This window comes from Zonotrichia leucophrys, chromosome 1 (assembly GCF_028769735.1).
Source record: "Zonotrichia leucophrys gambelii isolate GWCS_2022_RI chromosome 1, RI_Zleu_2.0, whole genome shotgun sequence".
Classification (NCBI taxonomy): domain Eukaryota; kingdom Metazoa; phylum Chordata; class Aves; order Passeriformes; family Passerellidae; genus Zonotrichia; species Zonotrichia leucophrys.
The window spans coordinates 90,367,220-90,391,423 of record NC_088169.1 but is presented as its reverse complement, the minus strand read 5'-3'; the positions used below and the strand labels follow the sequence as shown (position 1 = coordinate 90,391,423).

The 24,204-nt window shown below is 38.1% G+C and overlaps 1 protein-coding gene across 9 annotated transcripts in view; it reads left to right on the top strand.

Moving 5' to 3' along the window:
• ZBTB20 (zinc finger and BTB domain containing 20) overlaps window positions 1-24,204 on the top strand; it is a 473,346-nt gene that overhangs the window by 224,886 nt on the left and 224,256 nt on the right. For 8 of the 9 annotated variants that reach the window (XR_010441560.1, XM_064722071.1, XM_064722021.1 and 5 more), the window contains one exon: window positions 18,545-18,608. The exons of the other annotated variant lie outside the window; for it this stretch is intronic. The gene's annotated coding sequence lies outside the window, so the exon portion shown is untranslated. The remainder of the gene's footprint in view (window positions 1-18,544; window positions 18,609-24,204) is intronic. 9 annotated transcript variants of the gene reach the window in all.

Here is a 24,204-nt window from a genome sequence, read left to right as displayed (position 1 = left end):
ACACAGCGGTAAAGGGGGAAAAAAAGTTACATAAATAGCACCTGCCTGTGTTCATAGTATTAATACATTCACTGGTTAAGTTCCTTAAGGAGTTTCACATATTCCCCCTACATATGTACTCCCTGGTGTTCCTTAGGTTGGAATTTTCTCCAAGGTTTTGAAAATCTGAAGCCATACTCCCTACTGATGCTGGGGGAGTTCTGGCCCATATGTCTCTGTGGGTACAATTTGCTGTTTTCCTGGATGTTTGAGGTATCTGAAGGCACTATGCAGGAGAGGGAGGTAAGATTTGGATCACCAGCTGAGGGATGAGAAGGATTAATCCCTGTGAAAGCAGAAGACTGTTCCTCAAGTCTGCACAATGAAGTATTCCATGTGTTTACAGCTACAGTGAATAGCCCCCTGGCAAGTTTAACTTGCATTGTTTATCCAGCTACACTTATATTGATGACACACTTTATAAACAATTCATAGAAGTTTATAGTTGATTTATCGGCATTTTGAAAACATTTTTGAGATGGATAGTAATTATTACATGTTTTGTAAGCACATCACAGATCTATCTATAGGTTATTATAAACATCAATTGGCTTCTTCCACTCAATCCTTTATAACAGCTAATAAGCATTTCTTAATTTCTGAAGCCTTTATTAATCATTTTCTAAACTTTAAGAAGTAGCATTCTTGAAAGTATGACTACTGACTATGTAAGAAATCTGTATGTTCTGCGTGGAGAGTAAAAAATGGACAGTGCAAATGCAAATTCTTCCTAAAACAGAATTGGACAATAATGATAAAAACTCTTTTAAAGTTACACTGCTGTCCAAGCATTTCTTCTAATTGCTTGTTGTAGAGCGTTATCACATCTTTTAGCAATCACATCTGAAAAAATTCTCACTTGTAGATACTTACAGAAATCATAAGAAGGTAAATTAATTTTAATCCTGAGCAGCTGAAAATTCAGTAGGGTTGTGCTCTAGTAAAAGCTTTTAAAGATTGATATGACTCAGAACACTGTCTTTTATAATTAAATCTTTTAGACTGGTAGAATGGCCAAAGGATTCTGACTGTGTTATTATATTTACCATTTATTACTTTTCCCTGTATTTCTGAGGAGATGAGAGCACTGGAGGTCAAGAGTATGAGAGGAAACTGGCCTTTGCTAAATTTCTTTTCATTGCTTTGGCATTTTTGACTGGGTTTTATTCTTAAGAATATGGGTAGCTCTATATACATCAAATTTTGTCTCTCCAGATTCAGGTTTTCTGATCATGGTGGCTGGTATTTGGTAAATGTCTCTTTTTCTGGCTTTGAAACTTTGATTGAATGATTACTGCTTGATCTCTTTTTGTGCTACAATTGCTTGTTTCTAATTCTTAATCTTACCAAATAAAAATAAATAATGAAAATACTTTTAAGACTTTCAGGAATTGTATCACTGGTTAGCTTTGGTTTGTAAATCATTATTTATATATCTATTAATATATAGTTATAGATAAATATTTAATTATATATCTATTTATATATTCTATTTAGTATTTATAGTATCATTATAGTTTTTGGAAACTGAATTTAGGGTAACTGAGAACTTGCATGTAAGTTTTAATGATGTAAATCAGCTGAGTCAGGTCTGTTCATTCACAGGCTGGATTTGCAAAAGTAGCTGTTAGTCTAGGAAAATGCATCCAGTTGAGCACAGAGAACTGTTACTTTCTTCTTGGATGTATTTACATCAGATGGATCAAGGAGTCTTTAGGCTTTTTGGAGATGCAGACTGAAGATCTGATCTCTAAAGCAAGGTGTCATTCAGAGATAGGGAGATCTGGTAGTGTACAGATGATGGTGATCTGAGTCTCTATCAGTCTCTAGCAGCTATCACGAACAAAATACATGGTGAAGGATGTGCCTTTACTGCTACTGAAGGTCTTATGAAAGCATATTGATACTTCTACCATCTGTTCTGTTAACCTGTGCAGCTTGGAGCCAAGCTTTATATTTCTCAGCAGGACCAAGTCAAATAAAGCCATACCTTAATTTATTCTGGTGTAGCTTCTAAATTCCTGTCTGCAAAGATTTCACAGAACCACTAAGGTCTAGTCTAATCCTTCAGCTCAAAGCAGCTTCACCTAGAGCACATTGCTGAGTGCCATGCTGAGTTAATTTTTGAGTATCACGAAGGTTGGAGATTGCACAGCCTCTCTGAGTAGCAATTCCAGTGTTTGAGCACCCTCAAGACCATTTTTTTTTTTTCATGTTTAAACAGAATTTCATATATTTCCACTTGCACCCATCCTCTCATCCTTCCATGGGAAAACATAGTCTTCTTTACTGCCCCACACCAGGTATTTGCTTTGGTTCCCCCTGAGCCTTCAAGAAAACTTTCTGAGATCATTACCTACAAAAGTCCTACTCAATAGCCTTTAGTGCTTACAGCAGTGAGTGGGATACTTTTCTTCCATGCTGTTAGGACACAAATAATTTGCAACAATTCCGAAGGAAATTTGGGATGACCAATTTAAGTTATCAGTGCCAGGATTAAAATAGTCAGTTCCTTGAGATTTTGACAGCATTTGTTGAGGTAATTCATTATTTTGGTCAAGATAATCTACGGAGTTAAACAATTTTTTCTTTTCTTTTTCTTTTCCTCTGTTTCTCAAGAACTTTTTTCTGCTGGCTTCTAAGGAAAAACAGGCCTGTTTTCCGTGTTCAGGGAACCACAGAGTATTTAAGAGCTATAAAGAACCAGGAGCTCCCACCCTGTTTCCATCTTTAAGTGTTGCTGACCATGTGGAAGCCTCTACTGCATGAAGAGATGATGAGGGCGCCAAATTGCACCTGTGTATCTGAGGCTTAAGCCTTTGTTTGTTAGAAAGCAGCATTGATCAGTCCTTCCTGATGAGGTTTCAGCCCCTTCTGTGCAGAGCTGCTAAACAGACTTGGTTGGTTTACAGTGTCCATGTCATTCTTTGAATTTCACCAAGCTCATTGAAAGAATTCTCTTTTATCATTTTCATTACTGTTTTTTTACTATTTCTCATTACTGTTTGTGTGTTGATAAATTGGGCAAATATTTTCCTCTAATGTATAAATGCTTATCGTTGGTCCTTGAAATTCTGATTCAACACATTAGTGCATGGCCCATGTAATTTATTTACTTTTAAACTGACATATTTTGGGAAGTTTCACCTTTTAAAGATTATTCAGGAATGTGAACATTGGAATGGACAGCTGGTCTTTACCATTTTGTCTTAGAAGGTCTCAGACATCTAGTGAGGCCCAATATGTGCCTAGATTTTAGCTACTGTAATTGCTCTATTTGAAAGATTGATGTTTTTACTAAAGTAATTAAACCAGATCAACTTCATGCATGTATATGGTTATATTAATGTAATATTGAGTTATAAACCCATAGAATTGCACCAGTATAAAACTACATAAGTCCTTTTTTAGGAAAAGAAAGGATAGGGTTTAAATTTGTTTATTTCAATTTATTTGGAAATAAAGTGTTACTTTAGTTTCAATTTTAACATACCATTAAAGCTGTTCCACTTAATAATATAGTGTAAGATCCTAGCTATCAGTTAGTAGCTATCTAAAAGAAGGATTCCTAAGGAAGGATAGATGTATATCAGATGCTGAGTTCATTTAAGCAATATGAGATGTATTAGACATTTGTCCCAGCCTATATTTTTCAGTGCAAGGTATATATACAGAGAGAAGGGTACATTTCTTGATCTCCAGTAATATTCACTCTCTTTGTCATAAGAAAGGAGAGAGTTTGCATTAAACAGGTTCCTTTTATGTTCTACCTACAAAATTTCAAAGACTGCTGAACAAATGAGGCAGGAGTTTGTACATTTGTGCATCAAAGAAGTGCTTGAATACTTTCTTATACATATAAAGGTACGTTGTAGGGCACCCTCAAAGAAAAACTATATTCTGTAATCAATATGCCTCCATGTGAATAATTAAATAATGTTTTCCAATTTAGAAATGCTCTTAAACACTCTACAACTGTAAAATATCCTGCTGAGAAAAAAATTAATGGACTAGTTGCTAGATGGTCACTGCTAAAGGTATCATAAATGCAGAGTCATTACAGTTATCACATACTCTCATTTTTAGCAGTATTTAGTATTTTCATAACAGATCCTATCAGACTGATGGGGCTTGGGAAATGCAGGAGCTAACAAAAATCCTTTCTCTTTTCTTTCAAATTGGTATTTTATTTGTAGATGGCAAAGCAACAAAAGTTTTCAAGTAGAGTGGATCCCCTGTTACTAAGTACATTGAGCTGGGCAGTTAAAAACCTAGCAAGTTAAGATGATGGAATTACATTTTTTAAAATTTTGAGACGGCTGTGTCAGCCATCAGAGTCAGGATAACTTTAACAGTGAGGAAAGCATGAACAGAGTTTTGTTCAGTAGCTGCAATTCAGTGTAATGACTGAGAAATGGGAATATTAAGACTAAAAGAAATTAAATGAAGATACATAGAAAATCTGTGTGAAAAGTATATATATTATATTTAAATACCATCTTGTCAGTAGATTTTCTAAAAACCCTTTCAAATGGACCATTTAATACCGGATAAGCATAAAATTACTACAGGAGCTGTTCTTCAGTGTGATAAAGTGAATGAAAGAATTATCCAAAAGTCTTTGATTTTGTAGTAGTATTTCTGGTTTAGTTATCAAACATGATCTTGACATAAAAAGTCTTCTTAAGGGGTTGGGGTTTTTTTCTGATTTTGAGTTACAGAACTTGCTTGGGGTTTTTAAACACATCCTAATTATAATTTGTTTATTCATTAAGTTAATGTACTTATTCTAAGTTAATTCTTAAGTTAATGTACTCATTACCTGGTTTTCAGAGGAGACTGGGTTTTTAGAATTAAGTGTAGTTTCTTACTTCTGTAAAATGGCAGGATGTGTTGTTTGACCCTATTTGAAGTTTTGCAGGATTTAGAAAGGATTATCGGTAAGACTGTCTTCTTCAGCTGCCCTTGATACCCCGAGGGGCCTTTGTATCTTATTTCTTTAGCCTATGTACGCAGTAATTTTTGGCTTAGGGATCCCTGCCCCTTTCAGAAGAGTCACGAGGTCATGTATTAAATCAGTTTATTTTCACTGTCTTATGAACAACTAGGAAGCCAAAATGTCCCCTCTTCTGCAATGAGGGGGACAGAAAGAAATCCCCAGTGACTTCTTGCCTGGCTTTGCTCTTATAGTGTGGAAACTCCTCCTCCTTCTTAGAGGCGTGTTGCAATTTAGGATTAGTAGGATGTGAATTAATCAAGTATTGAATTAAGGCTGTCCAGCAGAAACTTGCTATGATCTCTTTATACAACTGATGGAAGCTTTATCACATTATGGTAACACAGAGAGCATTACTGTCACATACTCCACTTCCATCATCTCCCCTGGCAGCTCTCATTGTCTTAAAAGAAGCCTTCCCACCAACCAAAAAGGTTGAGGTGAGATATAGCTCCAATCTAAGTAACAGAACAGAATACCTGCAACTTGGTCTGGTGATACGGGGAACTGTGGCATGATGGTTTCTCCTTATGTGATGATGAATACCTCCATTTATTCTCTGTTAATTTTGGGAAATGATGTTTATTTTTAAGGCTTAAAGAATGTTTGGTCTTAGAATTGCCAGACTGACCTGGGTCTGAGGTTGTACCTTCTTCCTTCCCTCTAGGGAATGCTCTCCTGAACTGGCACAGGGTGGCCTAACTCTTGCCTTTTAATGACTAGCCTGAGGGAAACTGTTAGTGGTACCAACAGGGAATCCATCTCCTGACAGGATGGCAGTGATTTCACAACTGTGCCAACTATGCTTACATGGAAAAAAAACTCCCAGCAAAATAACTGCATAAATTGCTACTGCTTGCAAAGCTACAACAGCAGAGTAATGTAAAGGAAACTAATTGTATACAATCCTCTTGACTATGCAGCCTGCTGAATAATAAACCTTCCCAAAGCCAGCAAGGCATATTCATGCAATAGCTGATGATTTTCTTTGTGCATGCCTTGGTTTATATTGTGTGCACTGCATATGTTTATATTTATACAAATGTTGCTGCGGAACAGAAGCCTGCTGTAAGCACCCATATTCTGGGTATGCCCGTATGTGTGTTTGTGTGTGTCTGTGTGTTTGTGTGCATGCACACATGTGTATGTATATATGTCTGTGTGTACGAGAAGCAGATGCACTGTAGGCAGAAAAAGCAGATAAATATAGATTCAGATAGAAGCAAAAGCCTATAAATATAGACACTATATAGAGTGAAAGCAGGCAGATCAGCACAGTTTCGCTATTACTTGCCTTCTGTGTAATAAAAGAGTAGCTGACACAGACTAAGGGGATGACACTGTTGGCTCTCAGCAAACAAAGTAAAAAGGTAAGAAAACTTCCTTCCAATATGAGCAGCAATTGTGACAGAAGATTTACTATATCTAAGAATTTGTTTAATATAAGTCAATGTGTAGTTTCTTCTGAAGTCAAAGCATAGCATTTGTAATTTTACCTTAAAATAAGTATGTAAAATAAAAATCCTGACCCATAACCTGAAAAAGTGCTACCTCTAGTTTCTATTTTAATTTTAATTTGCAATAAGCCTCACACACCATGCTTGTCAACCTTCTGCTTCTGCTGTACAACCAATCTTCTTTGGTTCAGGTCCTACAGTCTCTCCAGGTGAACTTGGGTGGTAGAGTACTGAGGAAAGCATTTAAGTGCAAAATTAGCTTTCAAAAATAATGTTGAGTGTGTCCACTTATATGTGTGTCTAAACCTTCTGTTTGTAAGTCTCTGATGCCTGTTTTAATATCTTTCTCTCTCTTTGGCTAATCCATATCTGTAATATAGGTAGTTAAAATCAGAAAAGTCTTTACTAGAGATAAAGAAAACTTTACAGCTATTCAGAGGATGAAAAGTCCATTTTTTCTTATTCTATAGCTCTTTGATGAGGTTGTTCAGATAATTCAAGGTTGCTGGAAAATGCCTGAAACTTGTCAATGCTGTGTTTTATTTTTCTCTGTATAACAATATCGAGCAGTAGTAGTATTGAGAGTAGTATCGAGCAGTTTGCAGCAAGAGGTTTGGTGGCTGAGAGTTTGGCATTCTATTTCCTGCTTGACCACTTGCTTAGAGTGAGAAATGGCACAAATTCTTTAGAATCTATGAACTTATTTTCCCATTTGTGAGTAGAATTAATAGTAAATGTGTCACAGAGTTGGGTAATTGAATAATACCTTGTTTGGTTAATCGGTGTCATGATTCCACTGGAACTACTCACAGGGCAGGATGTTCATAAGAGTCTGTCTTTTGGTACAAAGTGCTCCGACAGTCCTGAGTGAAAATGAAGGGATAACAGTAGGAAATACTGCTGACGATGTTTCGTGTTGTGTTACGAACAATTCATTGTTCTTAATTTATTTGTGTTCAAAATACATTTACTTTCTGAGTTTATTTACTATTTATTTTATTAATTTATTTGTGTTCAAAATAAACTGATTGGCTGGTGAGTATTGTCAAGTTTCAGTATTCTGAGGAACTCGCAGCAAAGCAGAGGAAAGGCAAACACCAGTGTGTGTATATTCATATTCGGACGAGCCATACTTAGTATGACAAAACAGAACCAAAGACAGAAAATTAAAATGTCAAGTGGTGAATGGCTTACTGTGGTATTTAGCTCATGTAATGCAGGTTTTCCTGAAGTATCCAGTTTAAAATAATTTTTCTCTGCAGATAAAAAAGAAAAGGCAGCTCAGAATATCTGGGTTTTGCTCCTGACATTATTACTTGGTTTGGTGCAAACCATTTTCTGCTCAGCTTTCTTATGTTGATATCTGAAAATAAACTCTTCCAGGTATACTTTAACAAACTCAGTTTACACCACAGTTTCCTCTCACCTAGGTGCTTCTTGAAAATTGGATTTTTGAGCCACATGAAGTGTCCTGTGAAGGTGTCTGTTTTTACTGTATCTATGGAGATACTTGTATCAAACTCAAAGAGGAGTTTGAAGTCATGTGCATATGATCAATGAGAAGCTCTGGGAAATGCCTAACTGATACAGGCACTTCCTCTTGTCCCTGAGCTAGTTATAAAGCTTCTTGAAACAAGGAGCTGAGCCTTGGTTCGGGTGCTGCAGCTCGTGTGGCTTTGGCAGCAGCAGCTCCAGCCCCTGGGCTGGGGGATGCTCTCAGCTCTGGGCACAGCTCTGACACCTCCAGTGCCCTCTGCACTTCAGGGATGCCTCAGGTGTGTCATCTACCCATTGTCTGAATACCCTTGAGTTATTCAGGCTCCCTCAGGATGAAACCTGTGTGCTTTAGGAGTGGTGAAGGTGAATTAATGTGATAAATTACAGTACTTCAAAAATTAACTGGCCTGTCCTGTAAATTCCTCTGAATCCCTCCTAGTATTTTCCTGTGTCTGCTGCACAGTATAAAAGTCACACTTGCCTCAAAACAACATGTTGCTTTTAGGGAGCAAAACAGATATTAAGGGTTGTTGGACAAGGATTATACTGATCCAACAATTACTTTAGAAATACACGCTTTTCAAAATCTCACAGGGAATATCTGGAAGGAAAGTTATGCAATCCCAGAAAGCATTTACTGTGAATTCTGAATTTTGTTTTCTGCTTCCTCTCCCTAATTCTGATAAATTAGTAATTACTTACCAGATTAAATTATAACATTAGATTGCTTTTGCAGCAGGGGAAATATAAGTTTAAATAAAAAAATTACTCTTGATCTAAAACCCCACATGTGTTGATTTCAGTCTGGATCAGATCTTTGCAGCTGAGTTATAATCTTGAAAACTGATGTTTATTATGGAAACACTGACATAACCTCTATTCTTTTGATTCTGGCAGACATGGCAAAACTATCCAGAGACCATTTTTTCTAAGTTATTTTCTAGTCTCCTTGGACTTTGCTTTCTGAGTCTTTGCCAATTTTACTGCCATTCATGGTGACTAAAACCCTCTTGGAAATATATCAGTCTGTAGGAACCATTAGGAAATAACACCATTACACATGTTTAATAGGTTAGCTGAGGGGTGGGGAAAATTTAGCAACTTCTGCTGTGTCATGGTCATTCCAAAACAGTGGAGTCCAAAAGATTCATGTGAAAGAGAAGCTGGTAGGAGAAAAGTAAAGGTAAATTGCCAAGAAAAGCATTCTTGTTGTGAATTACTTTTGTTGCAAGTAAAGTCATGTTGCACAAGGTCTGCAAAGGTTTATTGATTCTTTAACTAGCAGGAACAGTTGGCAAGCATTTCGGTTTTGTCTCTATAATTTTAATATTTTTTTATTATTCAATTTGCCATTAAAAGCCCATGGCAACCCAGCACTGGGCTTATGTCCTCCTACAGTCATTAAAAAGACAGAATCTGTTTTGAGAAACATTAAGCTTACATACAAAGTCATGAAATCCTAGAGTAATAACTTGTTTATAACCTTAGTTTCTCCCTTATGATAGTCTTTAATAAGAAGTCACATTGTTTTTCTGCAAATACAGAGCTATAGTATCTTTGATACATGCAAAAGGCATCTGCTATTAATGTGTTTCACGAATCAAAACCCAAAAAAATCTATCCAAACCAGCTGTCTAACATAGTGAAAAATAATATTACTTTGTAGCTATGTTCTCTTGTAGGGAGAGAATCTACCAGAGACATTAAAGAATGTAATATACAATTAGATACAAATACAAGGGGTTTTAGCACCCACATGGGGGTTCTTTTAGGATTTTTTGACCTAAATGTGTGTCCAAGATGGTATTCATAAAAGGTCTGGTAGAATTTTGTAGGTGTGTGTAATTTTAAAAGTTGAAGTATTTTCATGAGAGTAGAAACCTTTTTCTTGCAAGAAATCTTGCCAGTACTGACTTTACAAGTCCATTCGTATTTTCTGTTGTTTTCTGTGCTTTTTCTATAGATAATTTCAGCTCTCTCTTTTTCCCTTTCCCTTAAATCTCTGGATGTTTTTTTCTCATTCTGTATGTGCAGAACAGATGAACTTTTGTTTATGAAAGTTTTCATGAAATTTAAGAATAGGTAAACATTAGGAGCAGAAAATATGTGTAGTGAAGTTTCCAACATGTTTGAGTGATTGAAGGCAAGTGGGTTATAATGGAAACTTTATTCAGCTTCGCTTGATAGCCCTCAAGAACAGAATATACCAGCTCTGAACTCCCTTACTTGTATCCTCATATTTTCAGGTGAATCAGATCTCTGTTTGAACCTGATCTGTAGAGTCCACAGCTAGTTGCTTAGAATCTGACATGCTAAGAAGGGGTTAAAAATAGGTGTACTCTGGACAATGATAAAGCAAGCACGGCAGCATTGGAGCTGCCCTTACCAATATCTGAGCTTGGCTCCCCTTAGCTGTTATTTCTTTCTTGAGTCTCTTTCTGTATCTATTTTGTATAACATCCTGTAAAGCATTTTGTGCTTGTAAGTTGCATCCCATAAGATGAGGGTATACTAAACATCAGGACTAAGTGTGCAAATGGTGCTGAAAAATATGTTCTTTTTTGCATGCAGTCTTGGCAGAAGAGTGCAGGCTTTCATTGTTTGATGTGCTGGTCCTCTGGTTCAGCCTTCATGAAATACTCACTTTGCATAGCATCACTCAAAGTTTGCTTGTGGAGCATCATTTCTAATGGCTGCATGACAGGGAAGTAGAGTTTGCCTTCTGGGTCTCATTTCTTTCCCCCAGCACTCCTCTGGTGAGCAAAGGGAATATGCCTGAGCTTGTTTTGAGTTGGCCCCATCTGAATTAGTAAGTGCTTAATTCAGGTTGCATGACTAGGTGCCTTATTCTTTTCCTTTAAGGGTCAGTTTCATTTTAAGACAGATCAGACTAGTTAGGCTGCACATGACTTTTTGTGTAAAACATTTCTGGGTAATTTCAATGCAATTCCAGTTATGTGCAAACAAAATGAATAAGCATGTGCAAGACAGTGAATGAATGTTTTCTTTTTCTAACAGCCTGATAGAGATCCTGACTGCATGCTGGCTGATAGTACCATGTTAGTAGATGTGGACCTGGGTAAAAGAAAAAAAAAATAAACAGAATAGTCAGAAACATTGCATATCTGTGTAATTTCCCTAAAATAGGGTTTGCCTGTCTTATAACATGGAGTTTTTGTTTGCTCACTGTGCTATTTTAGGACCTGTAAAAATGTCCAATGTCAGATCTGTGAAGAAAAAACATGTTGCCTATTAAACACAATCTGAAGAAAATAATATGGGGAATGTGTGTTTTCCAGTAAAGATAATGCAAAAGCAGTTTTAAAAGCATTGGTACTTGATTTTTTGATTTTTTTTTTTTTTTAAATCAGCACACTCAGTTTCATTTCTGGTACAAGGCTCAGTGTCTTCTGTGGCTTGTAATAAACTTCCTTTTATCTTCAGTCTTTCAGCATCCTTTAAAGTATGTTAACATGCTTTGAAATCCCACTGACTATATGCGAGAAATCCCCCACCCAATTAATAAATGGATGCCCAGGAGTCCAGTGTTATGCCAGCCTGGTGGTGTTCCCTTGCCTTGTAGGACCTAGTGTCAAGCGGGAGCAGGCAGAATCTGCCCAACCATGTCTCACCTTGGAGGCAAAGGATTCAGCAGTGTGGTGGGCATTCACCTGTGTGAATGAGACAATTCCTCCTACTGACTCAAAATTATTCTCATTAATGAGCTAGAGGCCTGTCTGTCTAGACTGATGACTCTGGGTGTGTGGCAAAGAGAGATCAACATGGATATCTTGGCAGGCTTAATAAGATAACAAAATAGGTTGAACTTCCCTTGTTTCCGGTCTCTAATTCTCATATTTCCATGTCACCCAATCATCTCAAAAAATCCAAGGCTTTGTATTGCATACTATGCATAGTGTTTATGATTTCTGTGCTCCTGAAAGCCTAAAGTAGGTTCTAAAGAAATTAGTAAAAGGTTCATGTATAGTATGACTTTAAAAAAGAATTCTCTTTTTAACCTTAATGGACCTTCATGGTCAGTAAGAGCTTGCTAGGCATCTTTATACCTGGCACAAGTGTCACAATGACATTAATTGGTAGTTTTTTGTAGTTTCTAATAGGATTTGGTCATGGATGTGTGGGGGGGGAAACCTTACTTTTGGACAGAGGGGTTTGTGGGGTTTGTTGAGCATCCGCTCTTTTACCAAAGGGCATGAAAACAAAAAGGTTGGGGAAATTGCATTTAGGTCAGAAAAGCACAGTTCTGTTTTTACATGCTTGGCTTCCCCCTCTCCATGGCACATGCCTTAGTGCACGTCCATGTCACCTCTGTGCTCTGCTTTGCGTGTGTCTTGCTGCTCAGTGTGAGGAAGGAGTAGTGTAAATCGATAGTAAATGCTGGCCGCCCACTCCGTGCTGGGTTACGCAATAGCTCGTACCGCGTACACAGAGACAAAAAGGGAAAAAGCACACACAGGCTTTACATTCAAAAGCTCTTGCATAATTTTGCTTTTCTACAGCCAAAGAGAGGGGAAAAAAAAAAAAAAAAAAAAAAAGGGAAATAACAGATGGGGAGACTTGCAGGGTTTTTTCCCTTTTCTCAGACTGAACAGAGGCGAGCTTGTTTAACATCCATGGTCATTTCTAATTGCCCCGTGCTGCAGATAAGCAAGGCAGGCTTGCTTATGCTTGAAAATAAGAATTTTTTCCAGCTTCCATGATGTGGTGCACTTCTCAGGTAATACAAGACAATCTGTTATGAAGTGTTTAAGGCTGAATTGGTTATTTGTTTAGTCATAATGAAAAAAGAAAAAGAAACACCTCACTTCAGCTATTCGATACATGTTGCAAAGTGAAAGAGGGATGAGGAGTAAGTGAAGTTGCATTGAATTCTCTGACGTTAGTTTGAGCACTTTTTTTTTTTAATCTTTTTTCCTTTCTGAAAAGCAAAATATCTCTCACTGTAATATTTATGTAAAAAGCCAGTTATGTAACTCTCGGCTGCCTTTCGCTTTTGTTACCTCTCTGGACTGTACAGCTCCACTGTTTTTCCTGGCGACAGATTGTATTAAAACCTGCAAATCCTGATGAAAGGAAAGAACGACTGGGTGCCCACAGCACAGACTTTAATTTTGAGCCTTTTTAAGGGCTTCAGGCTAGAAGACAATGGATTTGTTTAAGATCTGGTTTTGGCTGGAGGAATTCTTATTGAGTATTTTCTTGTCACAGTGTGCTCTGGAACATCCCTGGCTTCTGCACAGTGTTTCTGCCTCTCTTCTCCTCTCTCTTCTCCCCCTCCCTCCAACTTTTGGATGTATACAATGAAAGCTTTTTCCCTTTCCTCTCCTGACCTTAATGCCAGTGTCAGGTCAGTCTCTGTGTAACAGCAGCAAGTGCAGAAGAACAGTGAAATTTTAGGCTATGTTGAACTTTATTAATTTCTATTTTAAGTGATTGATGTCCATAAAGATCCAGAGATTCTTCTAATTAGAATTGGTGGGTATATTTTAATTTACTTCCGTCAAATGCAAGAAAAAGTACATATAGCCCTGCTAAAATAATAATTTTTAAAAAAGAGAAAAGAGGCACTCTTCAGCTTCAAGAAAGGGAAGAAATGGGCCAGTAATAAAGAAAAGTTCATTCTTTCTTTTCTGTTCATATTACAGGAAGAATTTATTCCTGTAGCTATTGCAACCAATTTATTCCTAGTTGTATCCTCTGAGGATCTGACCTGTTTGTGGTTGTGAGCATTGTGTCAAGGTTTGTTTTCTTCTGCCCTTTATGAATCGTTCTTGTCTGCGTGCACATTCTTGGACAGATTCTTCCCCAGTGTAATGCTACTAATTCTGTTGATATGATGTCAGGAGTCTATTAGGTCAATTCTAAAGTTATAGGGCTCAATCTTCAGTTATTTTAAAGTGTTTTTCTGACATTAGAAAAGAGCCATAAAATGAGTCTGCCTGTGAATTATGCCCACTTCAGGCATAATAGAAAAAAAATTTTGAAGCTGACATCTTTCAACAGTGATCCCTGAGACAAGCTTTAAATGAAACAGGGTTTTGTGAAAACAGGAAGTGGAATATTTTAAGCTCTGTAAGTATGTTTTAATCTGTGTAAATATATTTCACCAAACTCCTGGGGAGTACACATATATTCAGAAATGTATTGGAACACCTGATTCTGAAACCAGCCCTTGCTTTGGCTGTGGGCAATGAAAACTTCTGCCTCCGTTTGTGTCTCAGTATAGAATCACTTAGGGAATCACAATAGAACAGATACTGTTCTACTGTGCCTTTCACAAGTATTCTAAACCTATTTCATTAGTTCTTGTGAAATCAGTTCAGATACATAGGGAGAAGGCATTGAAATATTTTGTAGAGGTTAAAAAATTATTTAAATTTCAGGCCTGTGTTGCCACACAGACCAAACTATGGGCACCAAACATATATAAGATTCAATAGCCCTATATAATGTAATGACAATATATAAATGAAAATAACCTTGGTCATCAGATGATTAAATTCTGGAACACTATCCTGTAGGAATTATAGGGCCTGAAAACCTATGGATTTGTAAGGTGTGGCTGAATCAGCATATCAGTAGCAGTTTATAACATAGTTGCATGCAGTAGAGGAGAGAACCTCCTTAAAATCCCTTAGCCTGGTCCCTCATAGCTGTCAGCCCTTTATAAAATGCTTGGAAGATTTAAATGGTGTAACTTTACAGAGAACATGCTCAGTAATGAGTCCAGTGTTTGACTTAATCAAAAGAGTGATCATTTGTCTTTGAGTGAAAATTACTTTCTGCTTGTCTTTTCAGAGTCTCGGTCTGTAAGTTTTTCGTCGGTGCTGATTGCAATGGGAGACTTATTTGGAATAGGTGTACAAAACCTGATAACTTTTAATGGCAGACAAGCAATTTTCCCTCTTAAAGGCATCTGCTTGCTTTTCAGTTACTGAGACATTTCTCTGCGTGTCACTGGGTTACCCCTAACTTCCCAGGTCTTCAGTCCCCAGCTTTGCTTTGTATGCTTGGGTGGGCTGCTATCTAGACACTAACCTTCCTTAATGGTCAAACAAACATTTAATTATTTCCTGAGTATTTTCTCATTTAAAAAGGGAAAAGCCCTTGTAAATGCCTGCTGCTAAAACTCTGGTTATATATGCACGGTTGAACAGCAACCAGAACGAGGGAATTTTGTGTGTTCTGCAGAATGGAAATCTAATTTTAATTTATGGAGGAGAGGGTGATTTGACTTGACCAGATGCTAGACATGCAACCTGTGAAACTTCTGTCTGCCTAAATTCATAGGCAAAATAGGCAAAAGGGATGGTTTGAACAGTTTCTCAAATGAGATGTTAATATTCAGTTTTAATGAATAAGTCTTCACTTCACAACTTAAAAAGACTCTGCTATTTTATTTTTAAACATAAGCTGTTTGAGTCCTGTCTCTGTGAAGATCTGTGCCTTAGTTTTCTTAAATTCAAGTTTGTTATTTTAGAGGAAAGGTTAAATATGAACCCTAAAGATTTAAAAACAGCAACAGAAATGAAAAGAGCTCTACATTAATTTTTATTTCAAAATTTCATTATTTCTCTTCACTGACACATACTTAGGATTGGGTGTTTTTGAAAAATAGCTAGCTAAATTATTTTGCTGTATCCAGCAATGTGCTGAATTAGCTATGGTAGGCTTTTTATCTAGCAATTATTCTGCAAGGTTTCCTTCCTCCCTCCCTCCCTTCCTCAGAACAGTCGTTTTTGCAACTCTCACACTTTGGTTGAAGTTTATGACAATTTTGTGTCCTTCACTATCAGTAATTCATTGCTAGCACCGTCAGTAGTTCCACTGGTCTTTTTGCCTTGCAGAAGTCCCTAGGAAATGCTGCAAGAAGCAATGTTTTTGGAGTAATTGTAACAGAACTATCAGGCCTAGCTGCACTGAATGTTCCTGCAGCCCTCCTTTTCAAATCTGTTATCTTCCACATTCACAGCAAACAGCACAGCCGGCTCATTTCTCCTGGAGAGAACCTGGAGCTCTTGCCCCTGCTGTTTAACCCCTGCGTGCAGGTGGGCTGTGACGCCTGCAGGGAAGGGTCACCCCAGGCCGGCAGGGTGGAGGAGCTGTGGGCATGTGTGCAGTGCTGCGAGCAGGGCCAGCACCGGGCTGCTCCCTGCTCTGGCCTCTGTGCCGCGGGTAATGCCTTATGCTGGCACTAAAGGAAGCAAGGGCTCTGTTTGGGCCGAGCGCCTCCATCGGGGAGCCCCAGGAGGGGATGCTCCGTGCCGTGCTGTCTGTCAGAGCCCCTGTGGGGAAGGAGAGCATCCTTGTTTGCTCGTGGATTTGTTCCCTGGATGTCTGGTCTCATCACTGCCAGCTACTGAATGCTCAGGGCTTGTGTGGGGACGATGTTTAAGCTCTCTTCACCTTGTTGATGCAGAGGCTTAAGAACAACTCTTTAAGAAGTGACCTTTAATATCTGTAGTAGAAGAGGGCAGGGAGCTGGACTTGATGATCTGGAAAGTGTGCTTCAGGGTAAAATCTTGTAAAGAAACCTAAATATTTCAGTTAGTTCAGTTTCTGAGGGGACTCGGTTTGAGGTATTACTTCATAATTTCAACCGAAGAAACCTCTGACTTGTGTGACTTTTTGGACACGTGATGAAAGTCACCCCTTTAGGGAAGTTCTGGCAGAGACGAGATACAAAGAGAGTTTGTCTGTGTAAGCAGCTGAGAGGACTGCTCGTTCCTGAGTTTGTGCTGATTTATATGTGACTGGTTGCAGCAGAATAGATGGACTGGCTGCTCTGACTGTACTGTGAACGAGAGAAAAATACACTCAGTTGATAATGTTTTAAATCAAAATAAATAATGACGCTGTCCTTCATGGAAGGACTGTGGAAAGATATTAACAGAAGACAGTGCAGAAAGCATCTGAAACAACCTTTGTCTATAGTTCCCACTACATATATTTCTTAAACTGTTTTTCTCTTCACATTTTTTTTATTAAATATCTTGGTTGCCCTCACCCCCTTACACCACTGGAACAAAAAAATGACAAAGTTTCAATCCCATCTTCTAGGTTCCATCCAAATATACATTCCTGATCAGAAAGCGTCATTTGCCACTGAGGCTGGAAATGGCCTGTTCTGCTTTGAGGAAGGGGGAGGCAGATAACTAATGGTTGCTCAGGCTGTCATGTTTCTGAGAATCAGCTGTTTTTTCTTTATACTGCAAAGATTAAACAAAGAATGTTAAACATTTCCCAATTTAGCATTTATAATGGAAAGCGGCTGTAGGGCCACAGCTTGCTGCTGCAAGGGCAGGCGTTCATACGAGGAGTTCTTAAAAAGGCTTTTATTTCCTTTGAAGGCCTGTCCAGCCTCCCAGCCCGGCCGCTGGGCTTTGCAATCAGGTGGAGGCAGCTTTAAATTTTTACTTTCATTAAGTAGGAGCTAATTTACATTTGTAAATGAAAGTTAAAACATCTCAACCATCTGCAAAGTGGAGGAGGAGGCAGTGGGTTTCTTTAACTTTTCAAATTTCTACAATCCTTTTTTCACATCAACAGGCAAGCAAAAATTATCTTTTAGAGCTCCTATTAGTAATAATACATAGTATTAATGATCCAATTTCTTAGCTTCAGTTCTTTGTCTTAGTTTCTGATATACCTGTTGGGTAAGTTCAGTCACCTTTATACTTGTATCCAGCTCAGGAGTTTAGAAACAAAAAGTTGTAGTCTGAAGTGCAGCAAAATCAAATTTTTTGACCTCCAGACAGCCTAACTTTTTCTGTACCATTTCATTAGGGGTTAAGTGGAGCACTCTGACTTTCTGTTTGTCATAGTAAAGACAAAGAACACTTAAGGGTGACTGGTGAATAAAAAGAAAAAAAAAGGAGGAATGACATTTTTTTCTATATTGTCATTGTATATACTTCTATCATGTATGTTTATCACCCTTTCTTATTTTTCAGTTTTACTTGAACAGTTCATAGTAGAGAAAAATAAATTGTTCAGTCTTTCTTAGTTAAGAATTTCACTATTATGCTAATATGTATCTTATTTCCTGTCAGAATGAAATAAGTGTCATTACAGTTAGTTGGGTTTTATTAAAAGAGCAGCTAAAAATGTCCTTTGCCTGCCTCTCCATTGGCTAGTTTTCAAAAATACAGTAGTCCTCTGTCATCTCATAGGGACAAGATCTAAACTTCTTACATAATTAAACCATTTTCAGAAAAAATATTTCTGGTTTCTTGTATAAACTGTAAGCACTGTAAAGAAATCAGATATCCGTTTTCTGCCTTCTTCAGCCTGCCTGCAAGTAGATTTTGTCTAAACAAAATAGCTTTGTACTCAGCTGTCACAAACATTTATGTATTACTTGGATGTCTACACGTGTAATTTCATTTGCCTCCTTCAGTAACTTAAATATGTTTGTAGATGCTTGCCCACCTTTTCATTTCTTAAGGCAAGCTTTTTGCTATGATTTTTTTTAATAACTCAAAGTTTGGGTATAAAAAATATTTCAATCTTCTTGTGATTACATTTCTTACAGAATGCTGGAATTTTTGGACTGTGCATCTGTTTAGGCACGTGGAGAAAGACAAGACTGAGATCATGTAAGTCATGAAACTGAGGGTGAATAATCCATACTTTGTTCTTTCATAATTTTTTCAATTTATACCCAGATGCAAATAATAAACCAAAATGAAGAAAAAAATCAACTAGTTAGCTTTTATTTTAAAGTGATTAATGAAAAGCAAAGTTCAAATGAGGCCACAAATCCTGGTGGTGCACAATGGGTTGATTTATTTTGTAAATAGACCATGGATAATTAACCATAAAACAAAACTTTTCTTTTTTTTTTTTCTTTTTCTTTTCTTTTTTTTTTCTTTTTAAATTGCATAATGACACTGGTTTCTTTTAGTTGCTGTGAGTTGCACAGAGGGATAACGACTTATTCACAACTGGTTACAACTAGTTACAGCCAAGAAAAGAAAAATCCCAGAGCAAAGAGAAGAAAAAGGCTGTTAAACCCCTACTGCACTTGCAGTTTCACAGTGAGGCATTCGCTAGTGGCTACAGACTGGGAAAAGCCAGAGTAGATATTTACATACTCTAATGGCGCTTGCCGTGTTGTCCCATGCTTTGGCTCAAAACTCAGAAGAAAACAGCTCCTGCAGCTGGCCTTGTAGTCCACAATTTTGCATTGACTTCTAAATAGAATTATTTGTGCTTTGTTGCAAGTTTCCATTATGTGTCTTCTTACTCTGACACTGAGGGAAGAGTCTTCTGGATAGTCATAGTCTGACTTGCTGCCAAGTCCTCTTGTGAGCCAGAGAGTGATGCTAGCTTTTCAGATCTGTGATATGAGAAAACTGTCTGCCCAACATCCCCAAAATTTGTCTCTTCATAATCCACAGTCATCTGTGGAAGGGATCTCTGAAGCCCAAGAAGGAGAAGGTCCAATTTGTTGTGAAAGTACATTCACTTCTAATTAAAACTACCAGCTGGGATTACAGCCCTGGAGATTGTAAATAAAGTAGAGCATGAGACGTTCAGATGATAATATGGCCACTTTTGTGGTGGTTTGTATTAGTTGCCAGTACTTAGATTTGCTCATCTCATGCCAATTTATTAGAGTGAAGAGAAGGATTATGTAGGTAACAGTCAGTATGCAAAAGGTTGGAGTTGCCACACAGCAACTGACTATGGACACCTTCACTTGCTCTCACATGCCTTAAAATGCTTTTGACTGTATTTGTAAGACCTGCAATTCACACAAAGCTAAAATCTGTGTTCATGTTGCCTGTTGGTGCAGCTGTGCTGTGTTTCACAGATGGTGACTCTAAGGGACTTGCAAAAAGCCGTCCTCACTCCAAACAATGGCCTGGGCAGGCAGAGGTAGTGGGTAAAAGTGATTATCACTGGTATTGTTTTAGCTATGCTGACTCAGGTTGTTACAGCAAGGTTACAGACTGGTGTTGGTAAGGGTTCTCTATCCAACCCTGATTTGAGGGCATGCGATTTCTTCTGTGAATATTGAGAATTTCTTTGTCAGAATGTACTGCGAGACTGAGGAGAGGAGAAGAAGATTATTGATGTCTGACCTCTACCTGCTTGAGCTTAGTGCAGATAACTGGGAAGAAGGATTCTGTGTTTTTAATCTAGACTCCAGTTACAAGGCAGGATCTTAGATCAGCGCTTTGAGCTCACAACTAGAGAACTGATGAGTTGCCACTGTGTTACTGACACTGGTAACTACAACACATGGGCTGCCACTTGTAATCTGCTTTTAGGCCAAAGAGTCAATTTAAAATAGTATTTAGTTTGAGCAAGAGGCTTCTGTTGTGGGAGGGAGTCGTGCTGGGGGCAACATTAGCATTGTACTTACAAGCAACATTGCAGTGAAGACAAGACCCCAAAAATAAGTTAACTCTCCAAGGCTCAATACAGTCTTTGGCTTCTCTACAGGTCCTCTTGGAAGGGAAGCCAGCCAAGGTCCACTGTGGTAGTGCTAAAAGGATGAGCCTGGCCCATGGCATTCCCCTTGAAACTGCTTTTTGTTAGGCTTGTGCTTCAGGGAAGTGTGGCAATGTATGGAATCTGCTACTTACTGTTTATGGGTTAGAACTTGATTTTATTGACTAACAGAGTTCTTGTATCTTGTGACCATCTTTTTCTGTGCTTTGCATCATGCCAAAGAGACAGGGGAGTGGTGTTGGCATGTCTTTGTATGAATAGGTCTGTCATTAAATATTTGAAATAGAAACATCTGAAATAGATCTTGCCTGAGAAGAACAATGGGATAACTAGAGAAAGCCAGTTTTCTCCAAATTTGCTTTTGGGGCTGGGAGTTTTAAGCAAACAGAATTTAAAAAAAAAAAAAAAAGAAAGAAAGAAAGAAGAACAAAGAGAGCAGGTTAGTGCATGGGTTTAAAAACAACAAACCCAGGGAGGCGTGAAGGGAGACACAAGGAAAGTTAAAAGAGAAGAGTGGAGGGATGCTTAGCAGAGGGAGGGGTTTTCTTGTTTGTTTGTTTGTTTGTTTGTTTTAATAACTAAGACCAGCTAAGGGAGAGGGAAGCTGCTGGTAAAAGGATTGAAAGTCTTTGTTCAGAAGAGGCACTGTTTTGTAAAGGGAACCTTTTTCACTTGATATGGATCTAGCCCAAGGACCATTGACTGCTAGTGGTGAGGATGCTGAGGCACAGACATGCATTTGGGTATTTCTTGTCTTCTGTGGTCTCTAAATCTGTATTTTTATTTTGTGCAGGTTGAGGATTCAGTCATCTTCCTTAGGCTGTTCCTCTGAAATCATGCTGTTAGGAAAGGGTTACAGGCAGCCTTTGCTGCAGGCACACACAAGATGAAGGGCAGGGTTTTCAATTCCTTTCAGACTGTGGAAAGTGTCAGCACATGGGTCCAGTATGCAGAACACAAATTCAACAGTCTGCTTGGTGTGCAACAGGAAAAGCTCTGTTAGAATTAATTGTAGTTCAAGCTTTTGAACAAGCCTTTGTGTTTTTTTCCTGTGCTAATAACCTGTTGGTGAGGATATGCAAGCCAAACTCCTCTTATTTTAGCCACTCTTATCTCCTCCCAAGTACCTCTCCCCAAATCTAATACCTGAAAACCTCCACAAGAAAATTAATCCCAACAGTTTTCCCCAAGATTTTGCCCATCTCAGCCTTGCCAAGTGTGGCATCTGATGTTGTAGTAGGCAGGTTCAAGTTCTGATGCTTTCATGGGGAACTAAGCAGTACAGTTGTTTGAATACTTCTCCAAGCACTACATTCAGAAATTCACTTTATAAGAAATAAAAATTTTTTGGTTCTTACTGATATTCTGACCATGTTACAGAAACATGGTCATGTCATCAGAAAATGACATGGGAGACAACTACTTCCCGTAAGCACCTCAGTGCTGAAACGGCCAGTGATGACTGGGAATGATGGGCTGGGCTTCAGCTCTCCTTCTGGTCTTCCTAAAGGAACAGTTTCATGTGTTGGCACTCCTGCTGCTACCTGATCTGGGTGAAAGCCCTCAGTTCTTCCCTGTTTAGGCTAAGATTTGTCTTATAGTTTCAGTCAAGCTTCACATGACTTCATGGTATTTTGCATTTTAGTAATTTGCAAATGTATGAACAGTGATCAAGATATTTCTTGGCAGGTAAAGCAAACAGTTAAAGGAATTTTAGATGTTAAACATCTTATTAATCCCAACTGCTCTTACATTTTTCTACTGGTTAAGTTCGAGGTTAAAGGGCAGAGCAGAAACAACTGATATTCCCCTCCTTTCTCCTCACTTCAGATTCTTCTGTAGGAGTAGGACAGTCTGTGACTCTCAGTCTGCTGCTTTAACCTGCTCAGAACTGCTTCTGATACTTCCCCAAATGGCAGCAGTAATGAATGATGCTTGAGCCAACAAGATGTGTGTTAGTTGTTGCATAACTGGCTGTCTGAAAAAGCCTCTTACCTTTCCTACATCAGTAAGCTCCACCAGCTCTTGGACAAGAGCAGCATATCAGCTGGATTCTTAATAATAATTAGATTGTCACTGATATATTGGTAGTATTGCAGAGGTATCACAAGCTTCTGAGGCTCACTAAAGTGTACTGAAGGTCTGGACTAAAAGCATTAAAAAATAGATACTAGTATTCTCTTTGTGTGCAAATACTAGTTCATTTTTAAAAAATGCTTCCAGGATTCTTATTTGTTTTTTCTATTCATATTTCCAGATAAAGCTTTTTGGCATTTTTGGAGCAGAAATGCATTTGTTTCAAACTTTTATTTCAAAAATGTATTTAATGTTCTAATATAAAATTTAAATCAAAACTGAGAGTAGCTATCAAAACAAAATTATTTTGTCAAAACAACATTCAATTGATTGAAATGATTTTTTGTTTTTGTTTCGTTGGTAACTTTTCAATGCAGTGTTTAATTCAACTGTGAAACAAAAGCAAATTTCAAAGTCTAGTTATCCTGTGAAGCAAAAATATTGGGTTGTATTTGGGCTATTCTAGATGGTGCTTAAAGAAGCGCTTCATTAGAATTCTACTGAATCTTTTTAATAAAGAAAAATAATAAAAGGTGTGAGGGCACAACAGGACAAGAGTAAGGAGGCCTCAAGCTGTGCCAGGGCTCAAGCTGGACCTTGGGATAATTTTTTTCATTGAAAAGGTTGTAAAGCATTGCAGTGGGCTGCCCAGGGAAGTGGTGGGGCCACCATCCCTGAAAGCGCTCAAAGAGCAACTGGATGTGGCACTTAATGCTGTGGTTTAGTTGGCACGGTGGTGTTGAGTCAAAGGTTGGACTCGATGACCTTGGAGGTCTTTTCCCACCTAAATAATTCTCAGACCCTTAGACTATGCTGAAATCTTCTTGTATTGATGTTATTCTATCTTTGTTCAGTAACAGTTCATCAGAATCCACCTCTCTAACTGTATGTAAATCTCCCCTGGAAATGTATTCTGTGTTTCTGCTCAGCAAATTGGGAAGTCTCTGATACTGTGTCAGCTCTCCTGACTGCCATCTCTGTGGGCTGGTTACAAATCCGATTCTGGGTGCCCATCTGAGTCCAGCTGCTTGCAAAGGGAACAAACAGTTGAAGGTAATGACAGTGTGAGTGTAAAGCTAATATTAGTTAATATTAGTGTATTCTCTTTATTTGTTACTTCTTAGATTTGATTTAAAAGGGACCTTCCCTTAGAAGAACACATTCTGGTTATTGCTTTGCATCTTTTCTTATCCTGTATAACACCCATAACACACTATCTATTTTTCTTCCTCATGTAGAAGCTGTATACTTAAATAGTGAAATTCTTCTGGCAGCAGTCTTGTCAAGGGCCACAATGTGGTAGATGCCTTGGGGACATTTTACTTTATAGATTACTGCTTCGTCTAAGTTTAAATTCTTCAGGATTGGCCTAAATCAGTTTCAGTGAGAGCATTCCACAAAAGAAAAACATAAGGGGGGTGTGTTAGACAAATAAGGGCAAGGGTGAAGATTAAAAGCACAAAAAATGGTTAAGAATTGTTCTCTTGCTGGAAAATATAAAACATCTGACATTGTCTGAACAGTGTGATGATCCGTACTTTTCGAAGGACTGAGCTACTTAACCCACTTGTGATACCTTGGTTATTCAGCTCTGTCTGCCTTGAGCATGGATAGATACAATGATTTTGTATTCCTTGAAAACATCAGCAGTGCAAC